Genomic DNA, 24444 nt, shown 5'->3' with positions numbered 1-24444 from the left:
CTGTCCACGTGTTTCCTCGTTCCCTCCCCTTCAGATCTGCACTTTGAAGATGGGTGTAACCAACATGTGGTGACGTGTAAGAGCTGACAGGCTCCATTCACTGCAGAAACACATGATGTTGAGGTCACAGCGTAGACTAGTTTCAGTTATAAGGAAGAGAAACTCACACAGTCACTGACACTGAGAGGAGAAATGGCACAGAAAGGAGTTCAGCTGGACCGAGAAACCTTCTCTTGTTCCATCTGTTTGGATCTACTGAAGGATCCGGTTACTATTCCCTGTGGACACAGCTACTGCATGAACTGTGTTGAAACCCACTTTGACGAAGAGGACAAGAAGGGAATCCACAGCTGCCCTCAGTGTAGCAAGACTTTCACACCGAGGCCTGTCCTGGAGAAAAACGTCATGTTAGCAGCTTTAGTGGAGCAGCTGAAGAAGACTGGACTCCAAGCTGCTCCAGCTGATCACTGCTATGCTGGACCTGAAGATGTGGCCTGTGATGTCTGCACTGGGAGGAAGCTGAAAGCCATCAAGTCCTGTTTATCTTGTCCAGCCTCTTACTGCAGAGCTGGATTCTTAAAATATTCACATGAAATCACACTGGATCCAAACACAGCAAACACACATCTGTTATTATCTGAAGGGAACAGAAAAGTAACATTTATGAACCAACAACAGTCTTATTCTGATCATCCAGACAGATTCACTGTGTGGCCTCAGGTCCTGAGTAGAGAGAGTCTGACTGGACGTTGTTACTGGGAGGTGGAGTGGAGAAGTGGAGCAGTTCGTCTAGCAGTTGCATACAAGAATATCAGCAGAGCAGGGAGCAATTCAATTCAATTCAATTCAACCAGATGTCAGCTGATGTTTTATGAGTTGAACAGGCTGACTTCCATCCTCTACACTGACAGTAAATTGTTTATGCTGTCTATATATTCAGCTGGTATGAAGGTGGAATTCAGTGAATATAAGCATCATGAGCTTAACTGCAAATTCATCTCTGCTACACTTGATGTAACCAAACTGAGCATGAAGCCACAGCCACTGTGCAGCAGTCACACACTGTTCTGTTAAGTCCATCACAGTGCAGCAAACTAACCTATTTTTCTTGCACTAACATGCAACTTTCAAATAAACCAGTGAGTCTGAAAGGAACTTTTAAAGAACACCGATCACATGACCTGTTTAATTTTGCCTCATTTATTTTCTGGTGAGAAACGCCCCCTGTTGGCTAATGCTCAACTTATCTGTGAGCTCTGATGAAATGAAAATCTATTACAGTGATATTTTGTTTTTATCTTGCAGGTCAGTGAGTGAAATGCACCGGGTAAAATCAACAGAACAAACTTCACATGTTCTTCCACGTTCGTTGAGAGGAGCTCATGGTTCGTAGAGACAGCTGCCAGAGACGGAGAAACACAAGGACGGGTACAGATAAACTCAGCCTGCAAACATCTAAACGTGTTACTGGAGTAACACAACAACACACTTCACTCTGATGTCAACAGACAATTTTACATCTTGTAGCTGAAAGTGTGCACAGAACAATGATCATGATTTGGATCATAGACGAACATTAACTCTTCATGTGCTGGTGAGCTGCACTGAAACTGTGGCTGCAGACTCTGTCAAGTGTCAAGCGTCTGTTATTGTCATTACCATGTGCAGTCGTACAGTACAGAGTGAAATGACAGCTTTCCTCCGAGGCCCTGGTGCTACATATGACATATAATAGAAAAACACGGGACTACGTAAAGTGCAATGTGCAAAAAATTGGAAAGAAAACAAGACAAGACAGTGCAACACTAGACAGAACAGGGCGACACAGACACAAGACAGAGCAATGGAAATGTGCAAAGTGCTGAGTTTTGTAGACGAGTGCTTAGCAGTGACGTGTATGAAGGTGTGTGTGTGTGTGTGTGTGTGTGTGTGTGTGTGTGTGTGTGTGTGTGTGTGTGTGTGTGTGTGTGTTCAGGAGTCTGACGGCTTGGGGGAAGAAACTGTTCCATAGTCTGGCAGTGAGGGCCCGAATGCTCCGGTACCTCTTTCCAGAAGGCAGCAGGGTGAAAAGTATGTGTGAGGTCCTCCATAGTGCTGGTGGCGTTGCAGATGGAGCGGGTGCTGAAAGTGTCCTTGGTGGAGGGAAGAGAGGCTCCAATGATCTTCTCAGCTGCTCTCACTATCCATTGTAGGGTATTGCAATCCGATATGGTGCAGTTACCACACCAGGCAGTAATGCAGCTGCTCAGGATGCTCTCGACAGTCCCTCTGTAGAAGGTGGTAAGAATGGATGATGGCAGATGGGCTTTCCTCTGCTTCTGCACGAAGTAGACACGCTGCTGGGCTTTTTTGGTTATGGAGCTGGTGTTGAGGGACCAGGAGAGCTTCTCCACCAGGTAGAGACCAAGGAATTTGGTGCTCTTGACAACCTCCACAGAGGATCTATTGATGTTAAGTGGGCAGTGATCTCTCCGTGCTCTCCTGAAATCAACAATCATCTCTTTTGTTTTGTCCACTTTCAGAGACAGGTTGTCAGCTCTGAGATGAGTTTGAATCCCTGTGATCTTGACCTCAAGTTCAGAGTCAACTTTTCTGAGATCACCTGTGATTTTCACATTTACCAGAAGTGCAGCTGCTGAGAGGCTGAGGGGTAGCCGCCAAAATGTTTTAGAAGATGAGAAAGTTCATGTGAGACAGGATTCAGGTCTGTTAATTTTTTTATACTTTTATTTAAAACATATAAATGTGTGTGAAAAGGTTCTTCCTCAAATCAAATTTTATCGTCACAGGGAGAAGATGATCTGCAGGATCCTGCTGCTCATCATCCTCACCTCATGTGTCTCTGGTTAGTTTACAGCTTCACTTTATGAACTCCAAATAAAGCTCAACAACAGATTTGTTCCAGTTCTCAGTGTGTCTGCTCCTCTCTTTCCCTCTCTGTCTCCTCAACAGGATCATTTGTAGTCAATGTGACACAGACCTGCTATCAGGCAGAGGAGAACCACAACATCACACTGGAGTGGACGTTCACCACCAAACCTGACACATTTATCCTCCTGAGAAGCAGCATTTATGTCCTCTGTAATGGACATTTGTTTTAAGTCTATATCTTTTGCCCCTTTTTAGCTAAGTCCTCATGTACTAAATAGAGGACGTCCTGGGATTTCTATTGATATCTTGTGTGTTTAGGCCTCTTTTAGATTCAAACAGAAAGGAAATAATAAAAAAAAGTTCATTTTTTCTCAGACTCAGTTTGACAAAAGAGCTGAAGCCATAATCAGTGTTCATCTGACACAGGTCCAGTCCTGAGTCTGAACAGCTGAAGTCTGATTCGTCCTTCCTGAGAGTCTGACACTTCATCGCCTTCATGAACATGACAGGTGTTGAGGTGAATACGTTGTGTTAAATGAAACCAGATTTCTGCCCAAACAAATTGTCATGGACATAATACAGGACAGAGATTGTTTGATCAGTTATCTCTCCACAGAAGATAAAAAAATAATTCCAGGATCTGTCAGGTTTGGTTGTGAACACCCACTCCAGTGTGATGTGTGTCATGTTTTAGGCTCTAACACAGGCAGGTCCAACAGAACAGGGGAAACAGTGGATTTAAACACCTGTTGTTGAAAACTCAAAACAGATTTTGGCACAAAATGGAGAATCCACTGTGTGATCATGTAGTTCAAAGTTCAGGCTGGAACTGAAACAACAACAAAAGTGAAGAATCAGGAACAAACACACACAAACACACAGACAGTGAGCACACAATAAGTAAGAAAAATCAAGTTACAGAAAGCAAATATAAAGACTCATTTACACCAAAGAGTGGGGCTGTCACTGAGATGGTGAGCTCAGGTAGAGAGAAAGAAAACTGCGTCTGAGCCAATGACCTGAGATTGGACACTGAATTATTATTAATATTAATAAATTTTCCAGTTTACCTACATTAACATTTCTAAGTGTGCCAAAGAGACACATAAATACGAGCTCATATTAGTTCCTATTACAGAGGATCATATTTTTTGTTTCAAGGTCAACACACACACATAATTATTGTTATTTTTTACTCCTGTTTTACTGCTGTCTTCAAACATTACTCATAAAACCAAACCTAATAATAACTGTGTGTTTCTTCAAAGCTGCTGAAAACTGAACAGAAGCTGTAGTGAAAACAAACAGAGGAACAAACTGGCTGATGTAACCTGACCTCAGGCAGCCGGGCGTGACAGCTGTGTTTGCATATGGAAATACACTTGGGTCCGTGTCCTGTAAGGGCTGATGAAAAAAGTACAGAGTGAAAGAAGGACACACGGCAGATGTACGTATTTTATCTTTTATTTTTCTTTACTGTAATTCTGTGTCTTCTGTCCTGCTACAAATGAATTATTAGCCAGTCAGCTATCTGATGAACGTGGTTAAATATTTCAGTCAGTGCACATCATCGTGTGAAGCTAAGACCAAACAGCTGATTATATGGGATAATGTTGTCCTCTGAAAGGGGCTCGTGACCACAAAACGTTTGAGAACCTTTTTACTGGACTGAGGAGGCTGAAGGTTTCCCACTGCAGGCAGAACAGACTCTGTTGGAAGGACTAAAGGTGAGACATGAACCATGAATTAGGTGTTTTGTGTTTTCAGATAATCAGATGATGGTTTTATGTGCTTTGACAAAACCATTAATGCCTCTGGGTGATGAGCTCTCTGTGTAGTTTATCATGTTTTTGATTCAGGTGGCTGGATCATTTCTGACTTTGTCAGGACGCAGAGCCCTACAGTTCTTAAGATAATTATTATTCAATTAAAATGTTTTACGCCATTTAGTAACTGCATTATTTAAGTTTAGTTGTTCAAACCCTTTACTTGATGGATGAAATTCAGTAGCCAGGGGCAGGAAATTCAGCAAAACACCAGAACAAGGCAGTGTTTAACCAGTTTAACCAGTCTAACAGTGTAGGCGTGTCATCAGTACAGTGAGCACCTGTATTCAAAACAATAACAGATATGAGAAAAACAAGGAAGTGAGCTACAGAATAGTTTACTTAAATCCAGAGTCAAACTCCTGAAGCATAAAGTGATGAAAGTAAGACAAAACCTTAATAGAGAAAGAACAGAATCAGATCTTCTCCCAGTGCAGACAGCAAACAGCTGCAGACAGACAGTGTTCAGGACGATGATAAAAAAGTGAATCTTTGATCTGATTTATATCATGTAAGTGTTTTATGTTTTTTTTTTAATTTGTTTTCTATTTAATCTCCTCTTTAAAAAGTTTAATCATCACAACGATTGTTTGTTGACTCTTTGATTGCCAGACAACAAATCTCACTTTATTTCAGATTTTTTTTGAAAAACAATGAAACCTTAATTATAATATAATATAATATAATATATTATAAAACTATTATTATACTTAAACAGGTCACCACCGTCTCCCTATCAAATATCTCAATAAACAGAAAAAAATATATAATCTGTGTTAGGGAGTTTTTATTGTTTTATTTGCTTATGCTTCAAAAGTTATGTTATACATATTTCACCAGACAGTTTTCTGTAGAAACAGGAAGCTGACCCCTCATTGTTGTTTATTCACCTGACTGTTTGTTAACTGTAAATCTCTGACAATCTGTGTTTTATTCTCATTTTTCTCTTCCATCAGGTGACTGCAGGTTTTTACCAACATGGAAAGGTATCACACACAAAACCTCACGTTATCGTCACTGCTAAAAGAACAAAAACAGAAGTGATTTCATACATGCAATAACTCTACAAAAAAACTGCTCTCTGTTTTGTTCATTCAATTTAACCCTGCAAAGTTTTTCCAGCGTATGTTCCACCTGGAGATTAAAAAAGTGTATATATATAACCCTGCCTTATTCTTTTCCTCACTCCTCAGACCAGACTCTCCTGAGCCTGAGACCAGACCCAGATCTCCAGAGAAAGACCGTCCTGACTTTAAAAGCAGGAAACTGACTCCTGATGAGACGTAAGAGTTAACAAATTGTTAAACATATCTTAACTCCATGAGTAAACAGGTTTGGTTTAGTCATTTATTTATTAAATTTTTTAACTTTGTTCACAAAAAGAAGAAAAGACAGTTGGATAAACAAACAGACTAAAGAGAACATTGTGAAGAGCATCAAAGTTTTTAGCCTTATTGTAATATTATCACTGTGACTAGCTCCAAGTTTATCCAGTACTTTTTGTGTCTGAAGGCGAAAAATGTGATTTCTCTGCCTGATGGTCTTTTTCTCTGTTCACCAGGATCACTGAGACATCAGATGCCCCTAAATCTGAACCTGGACCCAGCTGTGTGTCTTTGAAGAGTGATCGGTCAAAGATTTTCATCTTTGACTTTAAAGGAACAAAGTCTGCTGCTGCTGAGGAGTAAGACGTTTCACATTTACCTTACAGCTCTGTGGTACACCTGGCCTCAGTCCTGAGATTAAAGAGCTCCATAAGTGAGGCTGCTAATTTAAAAGAAAAATAAATCTATCTTAACAGCCCTGCATCCCCTGCACTGGGCATCACACTGATTATAATTTATGTGATAATCAGCAGGAATGTGTCAGCAGTTAGTTTGACTCTTTTAATTGGTAAATTAGAGTTTCAGTCTGATGTGGTTGCCAGTTTTGCATAGGAAGGTGAAATAATCTGAAGCTGTATGTGTGGTGCTGGATGCCATGATATGAGCTGCTGGATTTCTCTAAATATTAAATGATTCTCATAATTCATAGTGACACACCATCACCATGACAATCATCAACAAAACCGATAAAGGAAATTAGCAAATCTTTTATTTTTAACCTTATTTACATTACATTTTTCACCAGTGGTTCTTTTTTATATGACCTGCATGAAATAACAAGACAAAATGGATTATAATGTAGAAAGGTGGTTGGTGCCTGCCGTGGTGGTAATCCCAGAACCAAATGGTGGACACCAGAGGTGAAGGGAGCCACCAGGCTGAAGAAGGAGTCCTATCAGGCTTGGTTAGCCTGTGGGACTCCGGAGGCAGCTGACAGGTATCGACAGGCCAAGCGGAATGTGGCTCGGGCAGTGGCTGAAGCAAAAACTCGGGTGTGGGAGGAGTTCGGAGAGGCCATGGAAAAAGACTTTCGGACTGCCTCGAAGAGATTCTGGCAAACCGTCAGACGTCTCAGGAGGGGAAAGCGGTGCTCTACCTGCACTGTGTATAGTGCTGGCGGAGCGCTGCTGACGTCGACTGAGAAAATTGTCAGGCGGTGGAAGAAATACTTCGAGGACCTCCTTAATCCCACTGACACGTCTTCCGAGGAGGAAGCAGAGTCTGGGGATGAGGGGAATGACCCGCCAATTTCCGGGGGCGAGGTCACTGAGGCAGTTAAACAACTCCTTGGTGGCAGAGCCCCTGGTGTTGATGAGGTCCGCCCCGAGTTCCTGAAGGCTCTGGACGTTGTAGGGCTGTCCTGGTTGACACACCTCTGCAATGTTGCGTGGAGATCAGGGGCAGTACCTGTGGACTGGCAGACCGGGGTGGTGGTCCCCATCTTTAAGAAGGGGGACCGGAGGGTGTGTTCCAACTACAGGGGGATCACACTCCTCAGCCTCCCTGGGAAAGTCTATGCCAGGGTGCTGGAAAGGAGAGTTCGTCCGTTAGTCGAACCTCGGATACAGGAGGAACAATGCGGTTTTCGTCCTGGTCGCGGAACACTGGACCAGCTCTTTATCGTCTCCAGGATACTTGAGGGTGCATGGGAGTTTGCCCAACCAGTCTACATGTGTTTTGTGGACTTGGAGAAGGCATTCGACCGTGTCCCTCGGGGTGTCCTGTGGCAGGTGTTGCGGGAATATGGGGTGTCTGGCCCATTGCTACGGGCCATTCGATCCCTATATAACCGTTGCAAGAGCTTGGTTCGCATTGCCGGCAATAAGTCGGACTCGTTCCCGGTGGGTGATGGGCTCCGCCAGGGCTGCCCTTTGTCTCCGGTTCTGTTCATAATTTTTATGGACATGATTTCTAGGCGCAGCCAAGTGGCGGAGGGCTTTCGCTTTGGTGGCCTCAGAATCTCATCTCTGATTTTTGCAGACGATGTGGTTCTGTTGGCTTCATCGGGTGAGGGCCTCCAGCTCGCACTGGAATGGTTCGCAGCCGAGTGTGAAGCAGCGGGAATGAGGATCAGCACCTCCAAATCTGAGGCCATGGTTCTCAGCCAGAAAAGGGTGGAGTGCCCACTCCGGGTCGGGGATGAGTTCCTGCCCCAAGTGGAGGAGTTCAAGTATCTCGGGGTCTTGTTCTCGAGTGATGGGAGAAGGGAGCCGGAGATCGACAGACGGATTGGGGCTGCAGCTGCAGTAATGCAGACGCTGCACCGGTCCGTTGTGGTGAAGAGGGAGCTGAGTGTAAAAGCGAAGCTCTCAATTTACCGGTCGATCTACGTCCCTACCCTCACCTATGGCCACGAGCTGTGGGTAGTGACCGAAAGAACGAGATCGCGGATACAAGCGGCAGAAATGAGCTTCCTCCGAAGGGTGGCTGGCCTCTCCCTTAGAGATAGGGTGAGAAGTTCGGCCATCCGGGAGGGGCTCAGAGTAGAGCAGCTGCTGCTCCACATCGAAAGGAGCCAGCTGAGGTGGTTCGGGCATCTGACAAGGATGCCCCCTGGGCGCCTCCTGGGTGAGGTGTTCCAGGCATGTCCCACCGGGAGGAGGCCCCGGGGCAGACCCAGGACACGCTGGAGAGATTATATCTCTCGGCTGGCCTGGGAACGCCTTGGTATTCCCCCGGATAAGCTGCAGGAGGTGGCTGGGGAGAGGGAGGTCTGGGCCTCTTTGCTTAGGCTGCTGCCCCCGCGACCCGGCCCCGGATAAAGCGGATGAAGATGGATGGATGGATGGATGTAGAAAGATAGTAAGCGCTATACAAATACAGACCATTTATACAAATACAGACCATTTATACAAATACAGACCATAAGATGATCATTTTTAGTTCAGCATCGGGACACTGAATGTAGCCGAGTGTAGGCTGATTCAAAGTGTCATATGATTTTGTTTATGTGTATTATAAGTTTTTATACTCAGAAAAAAAACTTCAGCTGCTGCTGTAAGAAGCTCTTCATTGTATTTAAAGGCACAAAGGTCAAATTTAAAATGAAACACTTCAACACATCAACATGAATCTGACTTTTTTAATGCGATGATGCAATGTGCAGGAGATATCCATAATATCGTCATTACAAGAACACTGGTACAGAACCATCACTGACCTGTTAGTTTTGGACTAGTGGAGTCCAAAAAATAAGTCTCTAAATTAACATAATAGGTTTGTTACAGCACAGTTGTGCTTGTTTTAATCAGGATGATTTTCTAACAGTAGAAGAAGAAATCTTTGGCTTGTATTTTTGTGCAAAATGGTTCAAATGTCTTCATGATGTCTCCACAGAGCTGATCAGGAGAGTCTGCAGCATCAAACTGATCTGGACTCAATATTTAAGGTTTGTACATGTACACCAACCTCTGTTTGTAATTATTTTCATGTTGCACAGTACAATATTCATCATAAAATAAAAATTCCAGAAATAATTCAACAGTGAATTAATTTTTTACTTTATTTTTATTTATAAAACACTTTTCAAAACAAAGTTGCAGCATAACTTTATAACACAACTTGAAAATAAGGTGCAAGTACCCTATACTTAGGTGGAATTTGCAGGAAACTACAGGGCACTAAGATGTAAGATGGGGAAATGTACCACGAAATAACCGAGTACTGAAAATTACCTAATTTAATTTATGTTATTATTTTATTGTTTCCTGTACAAAACCTGCAATCTAACTATAATAATTATTTTAATTTAGTTTTTTAATTTTTTTCATTGTTTCCTGTAAAATGAACATAAGTACAGGGTATTTTTGTTCAATTAAAAACAAACACAAAACAAATCTGTGAAAATTTATTTTTACAATGAAGATCTGATTTTTGTGAATTCAGATTGTGTCATTCATTTTCCAGATGCTGGAGGGAAACATTATCACGTTTGTGAAGAACGAAATAAAGAAGATGCAGGATGATCTGAATCCAGATTATTCAGAGTGTCAGAGGGATGAAGAGGAGGTGTTGGACAGTGAGGAAGAGAAGCAGAGAAGGAGCAGCAGAGAGGCATTTCTGAAACTTGCAGTTAACTTCCTGAGAATAATGAAACAGGAGGAGCTGGCTGACTGTCTGCAGAGCAGTGAGAGGATTTCTCTTCATAAATTCAGTCTTTACAGGAATGAAATTGTCACATTTTCTATAATCATAACACTCATGTTTCTGGTGCTTTCCTGTAGAAAATCCTGATCCACTTTGTGAGAATACTTTTAAATGTAACCTGAAGAAGAAGTTCCAGTGTGTCTTTGAGGGGATTGCTAAACCAAGAAACCAAACCACTCTAAATGAGATCTACACAGAGCTCTACATCACAGAGGGAGGGACCGGAGAGGTCAACACTGAACATGAGGTCAGACAGATTGAAATGTTTTCCTGGAAACCAAACAGACCAGAAACAACAATCAGGTGTGAAGACATCTTTAAAGCTTCAACTGGAAGAGACAAACCAATCAGAACAGTTCTGACCAAAGGAGTGGCTGGCATTGGGAAAACATTCCTGACACAAAAGTTCACTTTGGACTGGACTGAAGACAAAACCAACCAGGACATCCAGTTCATTTTTCCATTCCCATTCAGAGAGCTGAATTTACTGAGGGATAAAAAGTTCAGCTTAGTGGGACTTATTCATCACTTCTTCACTGAAATCAAAGAAGCAGGAATCTGTAACTTTAAAAAGTTCAAAGTTGTCTTCATCTTTGATGGTCTGGATGAGTGTCGACTTCCTCTGAACTTCCACATCACTGAGATCCTTACTGATGTTACAGAGTCCACATCAGTGGATGTGCTGCTGACAAACCTCATCAGGGGACAGTTGCTTCCTTCTGCCCACATCTGGATAACCACACGACCTGCAGCAGCCAATCAGATCCCTGCTGAGTATATAGACATGGTTACAGAGGTCAGAGGGTTCACTGACCCACAGAAGGAAGAGTACTTCAGGAAGAGACTCAGAGACAAGGAAGAGGCCAACACCATAATCTCTCATATCAAGACATCACGAAGCCTCCACATCATGTGTCACATCCCAATCTTCTGCTGGATCACTGCTACAGTTCTAGAGAGTGTGGTAAAAACCAAACAGGCTGGAGGAAAGCTGCCCAAGACACTGACTGAGATATACATGCACTTCCTGGTGGTTCAGACCAAACTGAAGAACATCAAGTATGATGGAGGAGCTGAGACAGATCCTCTCTGGAGTCCAGAGAGAAGGAAGATGATTGAAGCACTGGGGAAACTGGCTTTTCAGGAGCTGCATAAAGGAAACCTGATCTTCTATGAATCAGACCTGACAGAGTGTGGCATTAATGTCAGAGAAGCCTCAGTGTACTCAGGAGTGTTCACACAGATTTTTAAAGAGGAGAGAGGGCTGTATCAAGAGAAGGTTTACTGTTTTGTTCATCTGAGTGTTCAGGAGTTTTTAGCTGCTCTTCATGTCCATCTGACATTTACCAACTCTGGTATCAACCTGCTGAAAGAAGAAGAAACAGCCTCAGTGCAGACTGATGAGTCTTCAGTAAGACAGTTCTACCAGAGTGCTGTGGACAAGGCCTTAAAAAGTCCAAATGGACATCTGGACATGTTTCTTCGCTTCCTCCTTGGTCTTTCGATGCCATCCAATCGGGATCTCCTACAAGGCCTGCTCACACAAACAGGAATCAGCTCACAGATAAATCAGGAAGCAGTCAAGTACATTAAAGAACGAATGAATGGCGCTCTCTCTCCTGAAAAAAGCATCAATTTCCTCCACTGTCTGAATGAATTGAATGATGACTCTATAGTGAAGGAGGTCCAGCATCAACTGAGTTCAGGACAACTGTCTAAAGTTGATCTCTCTCCTGCTCAGTGGTCAGCTCTGGTCTTCATCTTACTGTCATCAGAAGCAGTTCTGGATGTGTTTGACTTGAGGAAATATTCAGCTTCTGAAGAGGCTCTTCTGCAGCTGTTGCCAGTGGTCAAAGCCTGCAAGAAAGCCCAGTAAGTATCCATTTTAATCCTGGCAAGACATTGCTTTAAAGTATTTATTTCAAAAGTTTGGAAAGTTCACTGCTATTCATGTCTTTCCAGGTTGGGTGGCTGTAACCTCACAGAGAGAAGCTGTGAAGCTCTTTCCTCAATTCTAAGTTCCCAGTCCTCCAGACTGAGAAAGCTAGACATGAGTAACAACAACCTCAAGGACTCAGGAGTGAAGGTGCTTTTTGTTGGACTTGGGAGTCCACACTGTATGCTGGAAACTCTCAGGTTAGCTGATTCTTTGTTTCAGGAGATTTGGATATTTCACAACAACTGTCATTATTTTATAGATTAAACATGTTGTTACTTTTTTGGTGTAAGCCCTGAAAGAGAACAGTAGAGTAGACATGAAACACACACTTCATAAATCAGAAAAATATGATTGTCCATCATAGCAAAAAAGACAGAAAGTCAATGTGTTTTGTTCTTTTTTAAAACTGAGTGAAGAAAAGCCAGTTTGTTTGTTTTTTAACTACTTTAACTGAAATCAGAATCTGTTAATTTGACTGCATGTACATCATCAAATTCAGAGCAGTTCATTACAATGATGTGACATGTTGTATGTTTGAAGGTTGTCAGGCTGTCAGATCACAGGAACATGCTTCACCTCTCTGGCCACAGCTCTGCGCTCCAATCCCTCCTATTTGAAAGAGCTGGACTTGAGCTATAATCATCCAGGAAACTCAGGAATGAAGCTTTTGTCTGCTCTAAAGGAGGATCCACATGTGAAACTGGACATACTCTGGTAGGAAAACAGGAACTAAAGCTAAAAATGTTTTTTTTTTCTCCAGCATATTGTAAGGTAACCACTGATCTGATTGCCAGTAATACAGTCTGTATGTCCAGTTAAGTGGGCAGCTGTGTGGGTGAATGACTCAGAACCAATCACAGTTAAAACACGAGGAAGGATACACAGCTTGAAGGAGAATGTAACAAATACATAAGGATTGGACCCTCGATACTGACGTTTCAAGACTGTGTCAATCAAAACACCAACATCACATGACCATGGCTAAGTGAGGTTTTGATGTGTTTAACCCCAGATCTGACAGGTGCCTTTGTGATGGTTCTGGGTCTGTGATCCAGTTTATAGTTTCATTTTGCTGCTTCCTGCTGCGTTCCCTATGCCCTCACTTCATGCTCCACACAGTCACAGCCTTACCTCCCTGTTTTTAGTCAGTTTTTAGTCAGCTGCACAGATGAACAAGTCATCTGTGCAGGAACATGCTATTTTTAATTGTGATTGGGAAGAATTATATATGCTCTCAGTTCAATTAAGTACTCAGATTCAAAGTGTAATTAAATAAATATTGACTTAATTGGAATGTTTGCTGTCATAGCCTCCTGAGAATCAAGAAAAAAATCATCTTCTCATTGAACTTTTTATTGTTTTCTGCATGCAGGACTCAGTAGGTCTATTGAGGCTGGAAATAACCGAAGCTACAAAACAAAAACAATAACAGGAACAACTTGACTTGAAAAACGGATTCAGACTCAAAAAGTCTAAAGCCTTTGTCATTATCAGAATGAACACAGCAGTCTTTTCTCAAAATATTTTTTTCTATATATTTATTCGTTTTGTTTTGCACTGAATAACTAAGCATCCTCACATGTGTTAACTGAAAGAGGAAATAGTATTTGAAGCACAGTGTTCATTGTAGTGACAGAAACACAGGGAGGCAGAAAATAAAGCAGACTGAAGGTTGTATTTAGGTATTTAGATAATTTACGAACCTGGTACAGACCTGATGATTTATTTTTTTTAATTGTGCTTTGATACATAAAACCTTAGAACTGTATTATCTGTTTGACTTTATTAAGAGATAAAATAAAACACAAGGTTATTTCTCTAGAAAAGATGAATCAGAGAACATAAAGGCCATGTCTGCATACTAAAAGATAATGTGCTCATTTCAGTGTGGAGCCTCAAGGAGTCCAGTGGATGAGACCAGGTCTAAGGAAATGTAAGTATTTTTGATTTATGAGCTGCATTCACACAATCTTGTACTGTTCTACATTTTTTCTCATGGTTCCTTTTAGATTTCTGTGATCTGACGCTGGATCCAAACACAGCACACAGAAACCTCAAACTGTCTGATGACAACAAGGAGGTGACACATGTGGAAGAAGATCAGCTGTATCCTGATCATGATCATAGGTTTGATCACTGGCCTCAGCTGCTGTGTACCAACAGTCTGAGTGGTCGCTGTTACTGGGAGGTCGAGTGGAGAGGAGAGGTTCATGTTGCTGTAGCTTATGGAGGAATCAGAAGGAGAGGAGAAGAGGATGAATGCAGGTTTGGAAGGACTCATCAATCCTGGAGTCTCAACTGCAGTGATGATAAGGGTTACTATGCAAGTCACAAATTTGATTTAAGAGCCATCCCTCAGCTCTCTCTCACAAAGTAGCAGTGTATGTGGACTGTTCTGCAGGAACTGTGTCCTTTTACAGTGTCTCCTCTGATAAACTGATCCACCTGCACACCTTCAACACCACCTTCACTGAACCTGTATATGCTGGGTTTAGAGTGAAGCCTGACTCTAGTATCCACCTCTGTGCTGACTCAGAATAATGAACTTACTGTGCAGAGAAATATTCTCACATTGGTGTTTCATACTTTTTCTTACTTAGTATATCAGGTATACTGTCTCGTACATATATTCGTTTGTTTTTCAGTCCAGAGATGTTGGATTAGACTGATTCTCCTGAAATTATTTTTTATCATCTTATTGTCTTTGGTGCCTTTTTTTAAAGAGCAGATATCAGTTGTTACTTATATACTACAGTTTAAATACTTTTAGTGCTGAGGAAAGAGGAACTGTATTTTTAAATCTGTTGCATTATATACATTTTAATCATGCTTACACTGATGGATGAAATCTTTGGAACATATAATTTAGACATTTTAGACGTTGTTGGTTAGACTTTGTGATGATGAGCGCTGCAGGCTCTAAATATTTTTTGTTTAGGCGTCTTTAATTTTTTACATTGCATAACTGTACGTTTGTGTCTCTCTCTTGTTATGCAAATTAAGTAACATTTCACTACAATTAGTTCCTGGAGAAAAGCAATATCACCACTATGTGACCAGTTTTCACAACAACTGATCTGGATGGTTCTGGATCCATTTATTACTCTGTGTTGATCCAAATGTAGCTTCTAGTACTGCTGATACAAGAAGAGCAGCTTATGGCTAACTGGACGCTGTGGAGACGTCTCTCTTCAGTTCATAATCAATAAAAACAGTCTGACCTCCAGTCTGTGTTTCTTGACTGAACAGAAACAGTTTTACAATCTGAGATCTGGTTTTTATTCCGCGTTAAAACAGACTCATGAAATGTAACAGAAACGGAAAAGTGAAGACAAAAGAATCAAGATGAAAACAGTTGGATTTTTTCTTCTTGACTTCTTGCAGATTCTGTCAGTGTGTGTTTACTTCTCCCGTGTATATATGTGTGTAGTATACACACCAAGTGTTATTAAAGTTAGGATAATTAACAAACTTGATTTATTTAATTTACAAACTTGTATAGAGTAGGTTGCAATTCTGTTAAAGTGATTTAATCCTATAGTTTCAGTAGAGCTTGTTTTGGTTGAGTAGATTTATCAGATGTACTTAAAATTTCTTGTTCAAGTTAAAAGTATCATACATTTTATATTTCACTAACCCAGTTGTGTGGAACCAGTTGACATAACTGGGTGGAGTAAATACAACATTTTATTTCTTAGAGTGTATTTAAAAGTGACTGTTTGGATTCATTTAACCAAAATAATTAAAATCTGTAAATAAATGAAAAAATGCATCTTTGAAAATGAGAGTAGGATAAAAAAAATAATCTGAAAAGGTGAGGATTGAAGAAAGAGAAAAGTACACAGGAGTATTTTAATTTGATTGGGTCCAGTGAGCTCACAGCGCCTCCAGCAGGTGGATTCCAGTACTGTTTGTTTTTTAAGCTGTAAACAGTTTCCTTCTCTGCTGTCAGTGTCTGTTTGGAGCCGAGTTACTAAAGAGGTCTTTTATTTGAGCCAGTTTAAATGGTTTAAATTTGAAATATCTGTTTGTCTCCTCACTAACGGGGCCTAAAACACAACCCAGTTGACTAGAAAACACAAAAGCGCACCACCTGGTGGCCAGAGGTGGAAACACAAATGAAAGCAAAGCACACATACACAGCTCCTTCAAGTTTGGTGATGTGTGTAGCTCTCTGAACACATGAGGCAGAGTTCATGTCACAGCCACTGCTGCAGCAGCAACAAAGTGAGCCACAAAAGACAAGAGCTGTTTCTCAACATCAAATACTCCAAGTTTGTTCTTCCTTAGTTGCTAATTCAAACTTGGCAAATTAACTTAAGCGCCCAGACTTCTGAGCATGGGAGGACACACACACACACACACACACACACATTTCGACTGTGATTAATATATAAAACGGAAATTATTAGAGGCCACATAAATAAAAATATAGGGGAGACCGGGGATAGTTGTAACATTTTTGACATTTCTGTCTGTAGCTTGGAGCTCTTTTAAGGTAGTGGATTCAAAATGTAATACAAAGTATTTACATGTCTCTGCTATTAAATAGTGCAGCTATTTTCTCTGCAGCACAATTACCCATTGCATGGTATGGTCTCAAACACGAAGAGTGAAATGTTACAATTAACCCCATAGTCTGGGTTAGTTGTAACATATCCTGGGGTGAAATGTAACACAATGAAATAAGGGTACTAACAAAACATTAACATGTAATCTTTTTTATTCAACACATGAATGCACTTAGAGCCATTTATGTAGCTGTGTGTGTGTGTGTGTGACAGAATGCAGAAATCTAGCTTTTGAACATATTCCAACCCCCCAAAAAAGACAAATTATGGAATTTTCTGCAACTGAATATTTCGTTAATTTTGGTTGGTCTTCCTTGAGTTTGGCCTCATTGGCTCAGTGGGCATTATAACCTGCAACTCTTGCACCAATTTTGAACATAACAATGAAGCTGAAAAAATGTAGTTGTTCACCAGCATCGCAATTCCATTACTTTTTTTCATGGCTTACCTTGGTGTGGTTTGCAAAGTGCTTCAGAAAGATGAGGAAATCTGTTTCTCGCACCCATCCTGATTTATTTCCACTACCAGTACTTCCTACTGGTCCATCTCTGACACAGAGGTCTGCATAATGTATGTGTGGGAACACAAACAGTGGAGGAATTGTGTTGCCAATGGCATTAACCGCATATACAAATGCGACCAGTGAACCTCTCTGCTGATGTCATTACCCCAACTTGTTTAATATAAGTTAAAGTAATAGTGTGGTAAGTTGTAACATCTGCATTATTGTTACAACTAACCCAGACTGTTGCTGTTACAACTGACCCAGACTCCTATAGCCATGAACTAGCTAACATTACAGCCAACGGCTAAAACATTAGCACTAAAGACCTACACAGAATATATCCCCATAGACATACAAATAACATAATTTAAGTTTGATGAGTTTAACTGCAAAGCAGATAATGCTATTAGAAATTGAAATAAAGTAGAAAAACTTACTTTTTGGCATACAAATTACTTTTTTTCATGTTAAATTGTCTGTGTTTGACAAAATGTGCTGATTTTTCACATGTGATAGCAGAACTGAATTGGGCATGCACAGGATGAGTCACATCATTTGAAACTTAGCCCTGATTGGAGAAATTGGAAGTGTTACAACTGACCCACGTTACAACTATCCCCGGTCTCCCCTATATTACTGATTTATTTTATTATTTTTTTGAAGTGGAAATGTGGAGTTAACAGTTGTTTGTAGACAAAACTCTTATGGCTTATATACAGTCTACTAAATGACTTGTGTAGATGAGTTAGCGAAATTCTACTTCAGAATTGGTATTTATTAAAATTATTTCTCTTTTAGCACATAAACAGTGGTGAGAGTTATAAGGCCATGTGGTGGTGCAGAAAGCTGCATCTGGTCAGAAGGGAACAAACACGTAAACTTGTTGGCTGGATTTGTATAAAATGAAATGTCTGGCAATGGACAGAAGCAAGGATATCGATGGTTACACCCTTGTGCAATGAAGAGGATGCATGTTGTATCACAAGACACGATAAGACAGCTGATTGTTTTGTTTCACTGAGGCATTTTGTGAGGGTATAGCTGCTGTGGCATTTGTCTGGCTGGAAACAACAACTGTAATCTCCACATTTCGACTTTTCTCAAAATACTATTTTGAGGTAAAACTCCTTCCTTTCATTAATGTGACCTTAGTACTCTACTGTACCACTAATTACCCAAATTGTTTTGGAGGATTTCTCCAAAACATGTAGTGATCGAAGATATTGATAGTCTGATATAATAAGTGGTTTTGTTTGAAGTTGTGCAGAACTTGTCTGTGTCACCATTTCACAGAATATGATCAGGACGTGACAACATAGCTGGAGTGGCCATCGGGCCATTTTTTGGCGATTTTTTGTTTTTATGGGCCGATGGATTTTTTATTTTATTTTATTTTTTAGAAAGGGTATATACACTCAACAAAAATATAAACGCAACACCTTTGTTACTGCTCCCATTCCCCATGGGATGGACGTAGAGACCTAAAATTCATTCCAGATACACAATATAACCATCCCTCCCAAACAGTGGTCACAAATCAGTCCAAATGTGTGGTAGTGGGCACATCTGCTATATTGAGATAATCCATCCCACCTCACAGGTGTGCCACATCAGGATGCTGATCTGACATCATGAGTAGTGCACAGGTGTACCTCAGACTGCCCACAACAAAAGGCCACCCTGGAATGTGCAGTTTTGTCTCACAGCAAAATGCCACAGATGCCACAAGCAATGAGGGAGCGTGCAATTGGCATGCTGACAGCAGGAATGTCAACCAGATCTGTCGCCCGTGCATTGAATGTTCATTTCTCAACCATAAGCCGTCTCCACAGGCGTTTCAGAGAATATGGCAGCACATCCAACCGGCCTCACAACCGCAGACCTCGTGTAACCACACCAGCCCAGGACCTCCACATCCAGCAGGTTCACCTCCAAGATCGTCTGAGACCAGCCACCCAGACAGCTGCTGGAACAATTGGTTTGCACAACCAAACAATTTCTGCACAAACTGTCAGAAACCGTCTCAGGGACGCTCAACTGCATGCCCGTCGTCCTCATCGGGGTCTTGACCTGACTCCAGCTCGTCGCCGTAACAGACTTGTGTGGGCAAATGCTCACATTCGATGGCGTCTGGCACGTTGGAGAGGTGTGCGCTTCACGGATGAATCATGGTTCACATTGTTCAGGGCAGATGGCAGCTGAGAATGTCCCAGTTCTTGCATGGCCAGCATACTCACCGGACATGTCACCCATTGAGCATGTTCGGGATGTGCTTGACCGGCGTTTACGACAGTGTGTACCAGTTCCCACGAATATCCAACAACCTCGCACAGCCATTGAAGTGGAGTGGACCAACATTCCACAGGCCACAACTGACAATCTGATAGACTCCATGCGACGATGTGTTGCACTGCATGAGGCAAATGGTGGTCACACCAGATACTGACCGGTTCTGGGTCCCCAGACCCCCCAATAGCGCAAAAAACTGCACATTCCAGGGTGGCCTTTTGTTGTGGGCAGTCTGAGGTACACCTGTGCACTACTCATGATGTCAGATCAGCATCCTGATGTGGCACACCTGTGAGGTGGGATGGATTATCTCAATATAGCAGATGTGCCCACTACCACACATTTGGACTGATTTGTGACCACTGTTTGGGAGGGATGGTTATATTGTGTATCTGGAATGAATTTTAGGTCTCTACGTCCATCCCATGGGGAATGGGAGCAGTAACAAAGGTGTTGCGTTTATATTTTTGTTGAGTGTATAATGAAAGGTGTTGGATTGGCCAATTGGTCATGATCGACTCTGGGCTGGACCAATTACAGCCGAGGAGGCTGGATGCACCCTCCCCCTTGTTTAGCAATCACGTGATTTTCGCGCATTGCATGCCGGGAACTCGTGGCAAAACAATCCAAGTACCGCATCAAATGCAAGCATTTGCAGCACCGCAAAACGTTCATTCTCCGGTTCCAATACCTTCTTTTTTTTTTCTTTGCCGCACAAAAAAGGAATGTACAAAACAAAAGGAGAACAATGCCGGTCCATACAAAGACAGACTCGACGAAAAGACAAAGAAAAGATACGAGGAAAAAATCAAAGGAGTGAAAGGGTCAGACCCTTACGAGCACACAGAGGGACCAAAGACGTCAGTGTGCTGCCCAACTTTCACCACGCTCAGATTTATAATTACATGGTTCTTGGAGTGAGTGCATACACTCATGAAGTTTAGTAACTTCAGGTCACTGCAACAAGCCCAGGTACAGTTTACCGACGGATGGGTACAGGACCTTGAAATGCACCGTGTAGAACGAAAGACTATTGTACGTATCATAAGTTTACCAGTCTCACAAATCGTCTTCATAAATACACATTCATTAACAGTTTATTAATAGGACCTTTGAGCTCAACGGTAATTAATTAGTAGTGGAAATAATTTCTGGTAGTGTAACAGTGTTTGTGGTATTATTCCACTTGCCACAAATATCAGTGTAATGGGGAAACAGCGCCCCCCCGCTCTCAGTGTGGCTGGTTAGGTGAGGCTGGCTGCAGTAATCGCTGCCAGTCTGCTGTAGCCATACGAGAGGTGAGTTGTATTGTTCCGCACACAATATAGCTAAGTAGTACAGACACATAAAACATGTTTGATTAGCTGACGAGCACCGAGTGTAATAAGTGCTTAGTGGACACATGTCCAACACCAGTTTTATGTACTTTTCATTTGTTTATTAATGTGTGAAACTGTATGCTAAAGCGGAATGCTAATGAGATGTTCTGCCGTAGTGTGCTGTGCGGAGTGGTGTGTGGCGAGCCTGTGCACTGATAATACACCGTTGTTTCCATTCAGGTACATCATTTGTTGTTGCTGTTATTTTATTGTATATTAGAAATTGTAATATTGCTGCAGTAATCGCTGCCAGTCTGCCGTAGCCATACGAGAGTGTGCTGTGCGGAGTGGTGTATGGCGAGCTTGTGCACTGACACCGTTGTTTCCATTCAGGAAATAAAGTGGCAACGATCGATCAGAGACTCCTTGTCTTTTTAAAAACACTACACAACGCAGAGTCGAGGAGTCTGTTTGGGCCGAACTGTTGCAGCGGGATGAAGCAGAAACCGGTTACAGTAGCATTACAGAAATGTAGCAGTGACAATAATACTGTATGCTGTAATCGCAATGGACAATTAGTGATACAAAACAACTGTTTTATCCTGTGAATAAAAGTATATGTTTTTGTCAATGTACCATGGTAATAACAGAAGCGAAACGCAATATTGTGTCAGGACAATTCACTATTTATGCACAATAAATAAAGGAGCATAGTGCAACAATTTCTGTTCAGCGCCAGACTTGCTTGTAACCTATATCACCAATTATGTTAAGAAAAATGACGTATTAACTACAACAAAACTCTGACGTTTGTGGGAATGCTTGGAGCAGACTAACCTGTGAGCTGGAGTGTTCTGAGACGTTATATTTGGTATATCCAGACCATCCGTCGGCTCTTACTTCGGAAACATGGCTTAAAAAATTTCTCTTCAACGACGTAATCCGATAAAAAAAAAAACGATCTCTTTACCCGTCGGCTTCCCGTGGTTGTCATGCGACCAGCTATTGTAGTTAATAATACAGCAGCTTCTTGCCATTTTTTGGGTTTCTTTTTATCGCTGTGTAACTGAGTTCAATTGAAAGCCTGCGTGCGCTAGTACCTCTTGCCACAAGTTCCCAGAATCCTTTGCGGTTTTATCCCTGAATGACGTCACATTTTCAATCTTTATCCTGGTGGGCCGGTCTCTAGTCAAAATGCCCGGGCCGATTTTTTGTCCCAGTCCAGCCTTGCGTGACAATAGCCAAATTGTCCAGCAGGGGGCACTGTGGAGATGGTTTCAGATTGTTTGGAATCATCAATACAAGCACAAAGACTTCAAATGTTTCACGAAGTCTCGCTTTGCTCATCACTAGTATGGTGACAACTTCACAGGAGGTCCGTATCTCAGCACTGTCATAGTTAAAGGTGACCTTCATAAACCGAGAAACTGACATTCATGTTTGCCACAGGAAATCCACATTTACTCCTAACTAAGGGTTTAAATGCACAAAGGGCAAAAATAAGATAGAAACAGACCCTGAGGCAGAGACTAAGATGCATAAACTTGACAGGGACAAAAGGAAAACAAACATGAAAATGAAACTGACTAAACATTTGACACACAGGGTTCATAAGAACAACAGGCACATTTTTACTCAAAGTCCCCAGATACATTCATTAGACACTATTATGTCTAACATTTTGTCAGATTGAAGAAACCTTGTTGTATTTCTCATCAATTTCAGTGCAAAGTGTTTCACATGTAAAACCCAACATGGGAAATAGACTATGTGCATGTTAGCATATGTTACTTCCGGTGTGGAAACTCCTGTGGGGAGCTTTGTTTCCGGTGTCCAATTCGCGCCTTGTTTATGGCCCAAATCAAGTTAAGCAAATGAATGAATCAAGTGGCGATTTACATTTCTATAGATGTCTTGGGCATTTACCCAATATGTCTGTAAATGATGTTCATCGACTTGTCGATATTTTTTTCCCCGTGCCTCAGAGCAAAAGAGAAAATGGATTCAAATTTTATATTTCTCAGCTATCCCTCGTTTATCGCGGGTGTTATGTTCTAAAAATAACCAGCGATAGGTGAAATCAAGTAGCCAATTTTATTTTTGACGGTGCGAAACGTCTGCCTCTCGCCCTATGACAGCTGGGATAGGCTCCAGCGCCCCCCGCGACCCTGAAAAGGATAAGCGGAAGCGAATGGATGGATGGATGGTGCGAAACGTTTCGTCAACATACAATACTGCACCTCAGAGTCACACTGGTAGTGATCGATGCAGCGATTCTGTACTGTACAGGAGAGACGTCACGGAGGAGATCGTCTGCAGCGATCAGGATGCAGGAAACAATGTGATTTAAAAAAAACATAAATTTTTGTGTGGCTTTTTTTTCACGGTTTGTTAACATGCTGTGTAGGTGTGTACTTGACTAGCTGATATCAACAAAACAGGGGAAACATCTGGTTTGACTATTCTTCACCTGTAGTTTGAATGCTGAACATTTGCCTGTTTAAATCATAATAATTGTCACTATACAGAGATGTGCTTCTGAATGTGGACGATGTGTCTTCTGCATGCAGTAATGCAGTTCTGCTTGTGTTGAGTGATGTAAACAACTGATTGATCTAAACGCTTTAAACGTCAAAGTTGATCATTAGATTTTTTTATGACACAACAGTGGCGAGTGTTCCCACCTTCTGCTCTTTGTAACTTAACGCGATCTTTCCGTTTTCAAGTTTTGGACATGATTTTGGAGTATATCTACACAGTAGCGATTGACCGCAAAATAAAGCTACTGGAAATGTACAACCCTACATACGGTCTCAAACCAGGAAGTTAGCATTTTCTCGTGCACAGGGTCTATTCTGCAATTCTCCAGTTGAGGTGCTTGATCAGATTACTGGAATGCAAAACAAACAGCAAACAACACAAACAAACAACAAATCTCCAGAAGCAAAGTTAGATAATTATCTGCTATCAGATATTTATCATAAGTAAGCACATAGATGTATAAATCATACAGTAGACAACAATGAATGAAATAAAACCAAATGTTTACAAAATTTTTCAGTTACAGTTGGGAAATAGCAATCGATTTGTGAAATCACAAATCTCAAAATTCATTTTTACTTGTTAGATTTTGCTCTTTAATAATGAAGAGTGGGTTTTGTCCTGTTGCTTTTGGACTCTTTGTGTTTGATGGTTGGATCCCAGTTCTCATGTGTTACAGATAACTGAAAAAAAAGACAATAACCTCCTGCAGCATCACAGTTTAATGCAAATTGAACTTTAAAAAAAACAGAAGCACAAAGTTTATTCAAGAAAAACAAACAAACCAAAAAAATGTAACATTATAAATATCATAGGAAGTTAAACAGGTTTGCTTCAGAGCAGCATACATGTACTACAGTGTCTGGAAACAGAACTAAAGGGGCTTTCACACTTTTAGATATGACATCCTGAAATTATGATGCTGTGGAATAACCTCAAAGGACCAAAAAATATGTTGTATGCATTTATATCTACATAATTATAAAAATATTTCTGTCTGGTATTAAAATTGTTCACTTTGTCTTCACCTCCCACTGCTGGTAAAGACTACT

General features: G+C 41.3%; 1 pseudogene across 1 annotated transcript; it reads left to right on the top strand.

Moving 5' to 3' along the window:
- The first annotated feature begins 524 nt into the window (after positions 1-524).
- Positions 525-15521, top strand: LOC146579406 (protein NLRC3-like; annotated as a pseudogene). The gene is made up of 15 exons (XR_014891589.1): positions 525-2396; positions 2523-2704; positions 2790-2845; positions 4140-4318; positions 4499-4598; positions 5654-5683; positions 5891-5980; positions 6259-6381; positions 9419-9470; positions 9989-10208; positions 10306-12100; positions 12191-12364; positions 12708-12881; positions 14054-14100; positions 14177-15521. The product of XR_014891589.1 is annotated as a protein NLRC3-like (transcript).
- Positions 15522-24444: the final 8923 nt, after the last annotated feature.

The sequence above is a fragment of the Mchenga conophoros genome, linkage group LG3 (genome assembly GCF_057382185.1).
Source record: "Mchenga conophoros isolate Kocher_MC1m ecotype Shallow Benthic linkage group LG3, M_conophoros_male_GT1.1, whole genome shotgun sequence".
In the NCBI taxonomy this organism is placed as follows: Eukaryota; Metazoa; Chordata; class Actinopteri; order Cichliformes; family Cichlidae; genus Mchenga; species Mchenga conophoros.
The sequence above is the reverse complement of the archived record's forward strand: the minus strand, read 5'-3'. Positions and strand labels throughout refer to the sequence as shown.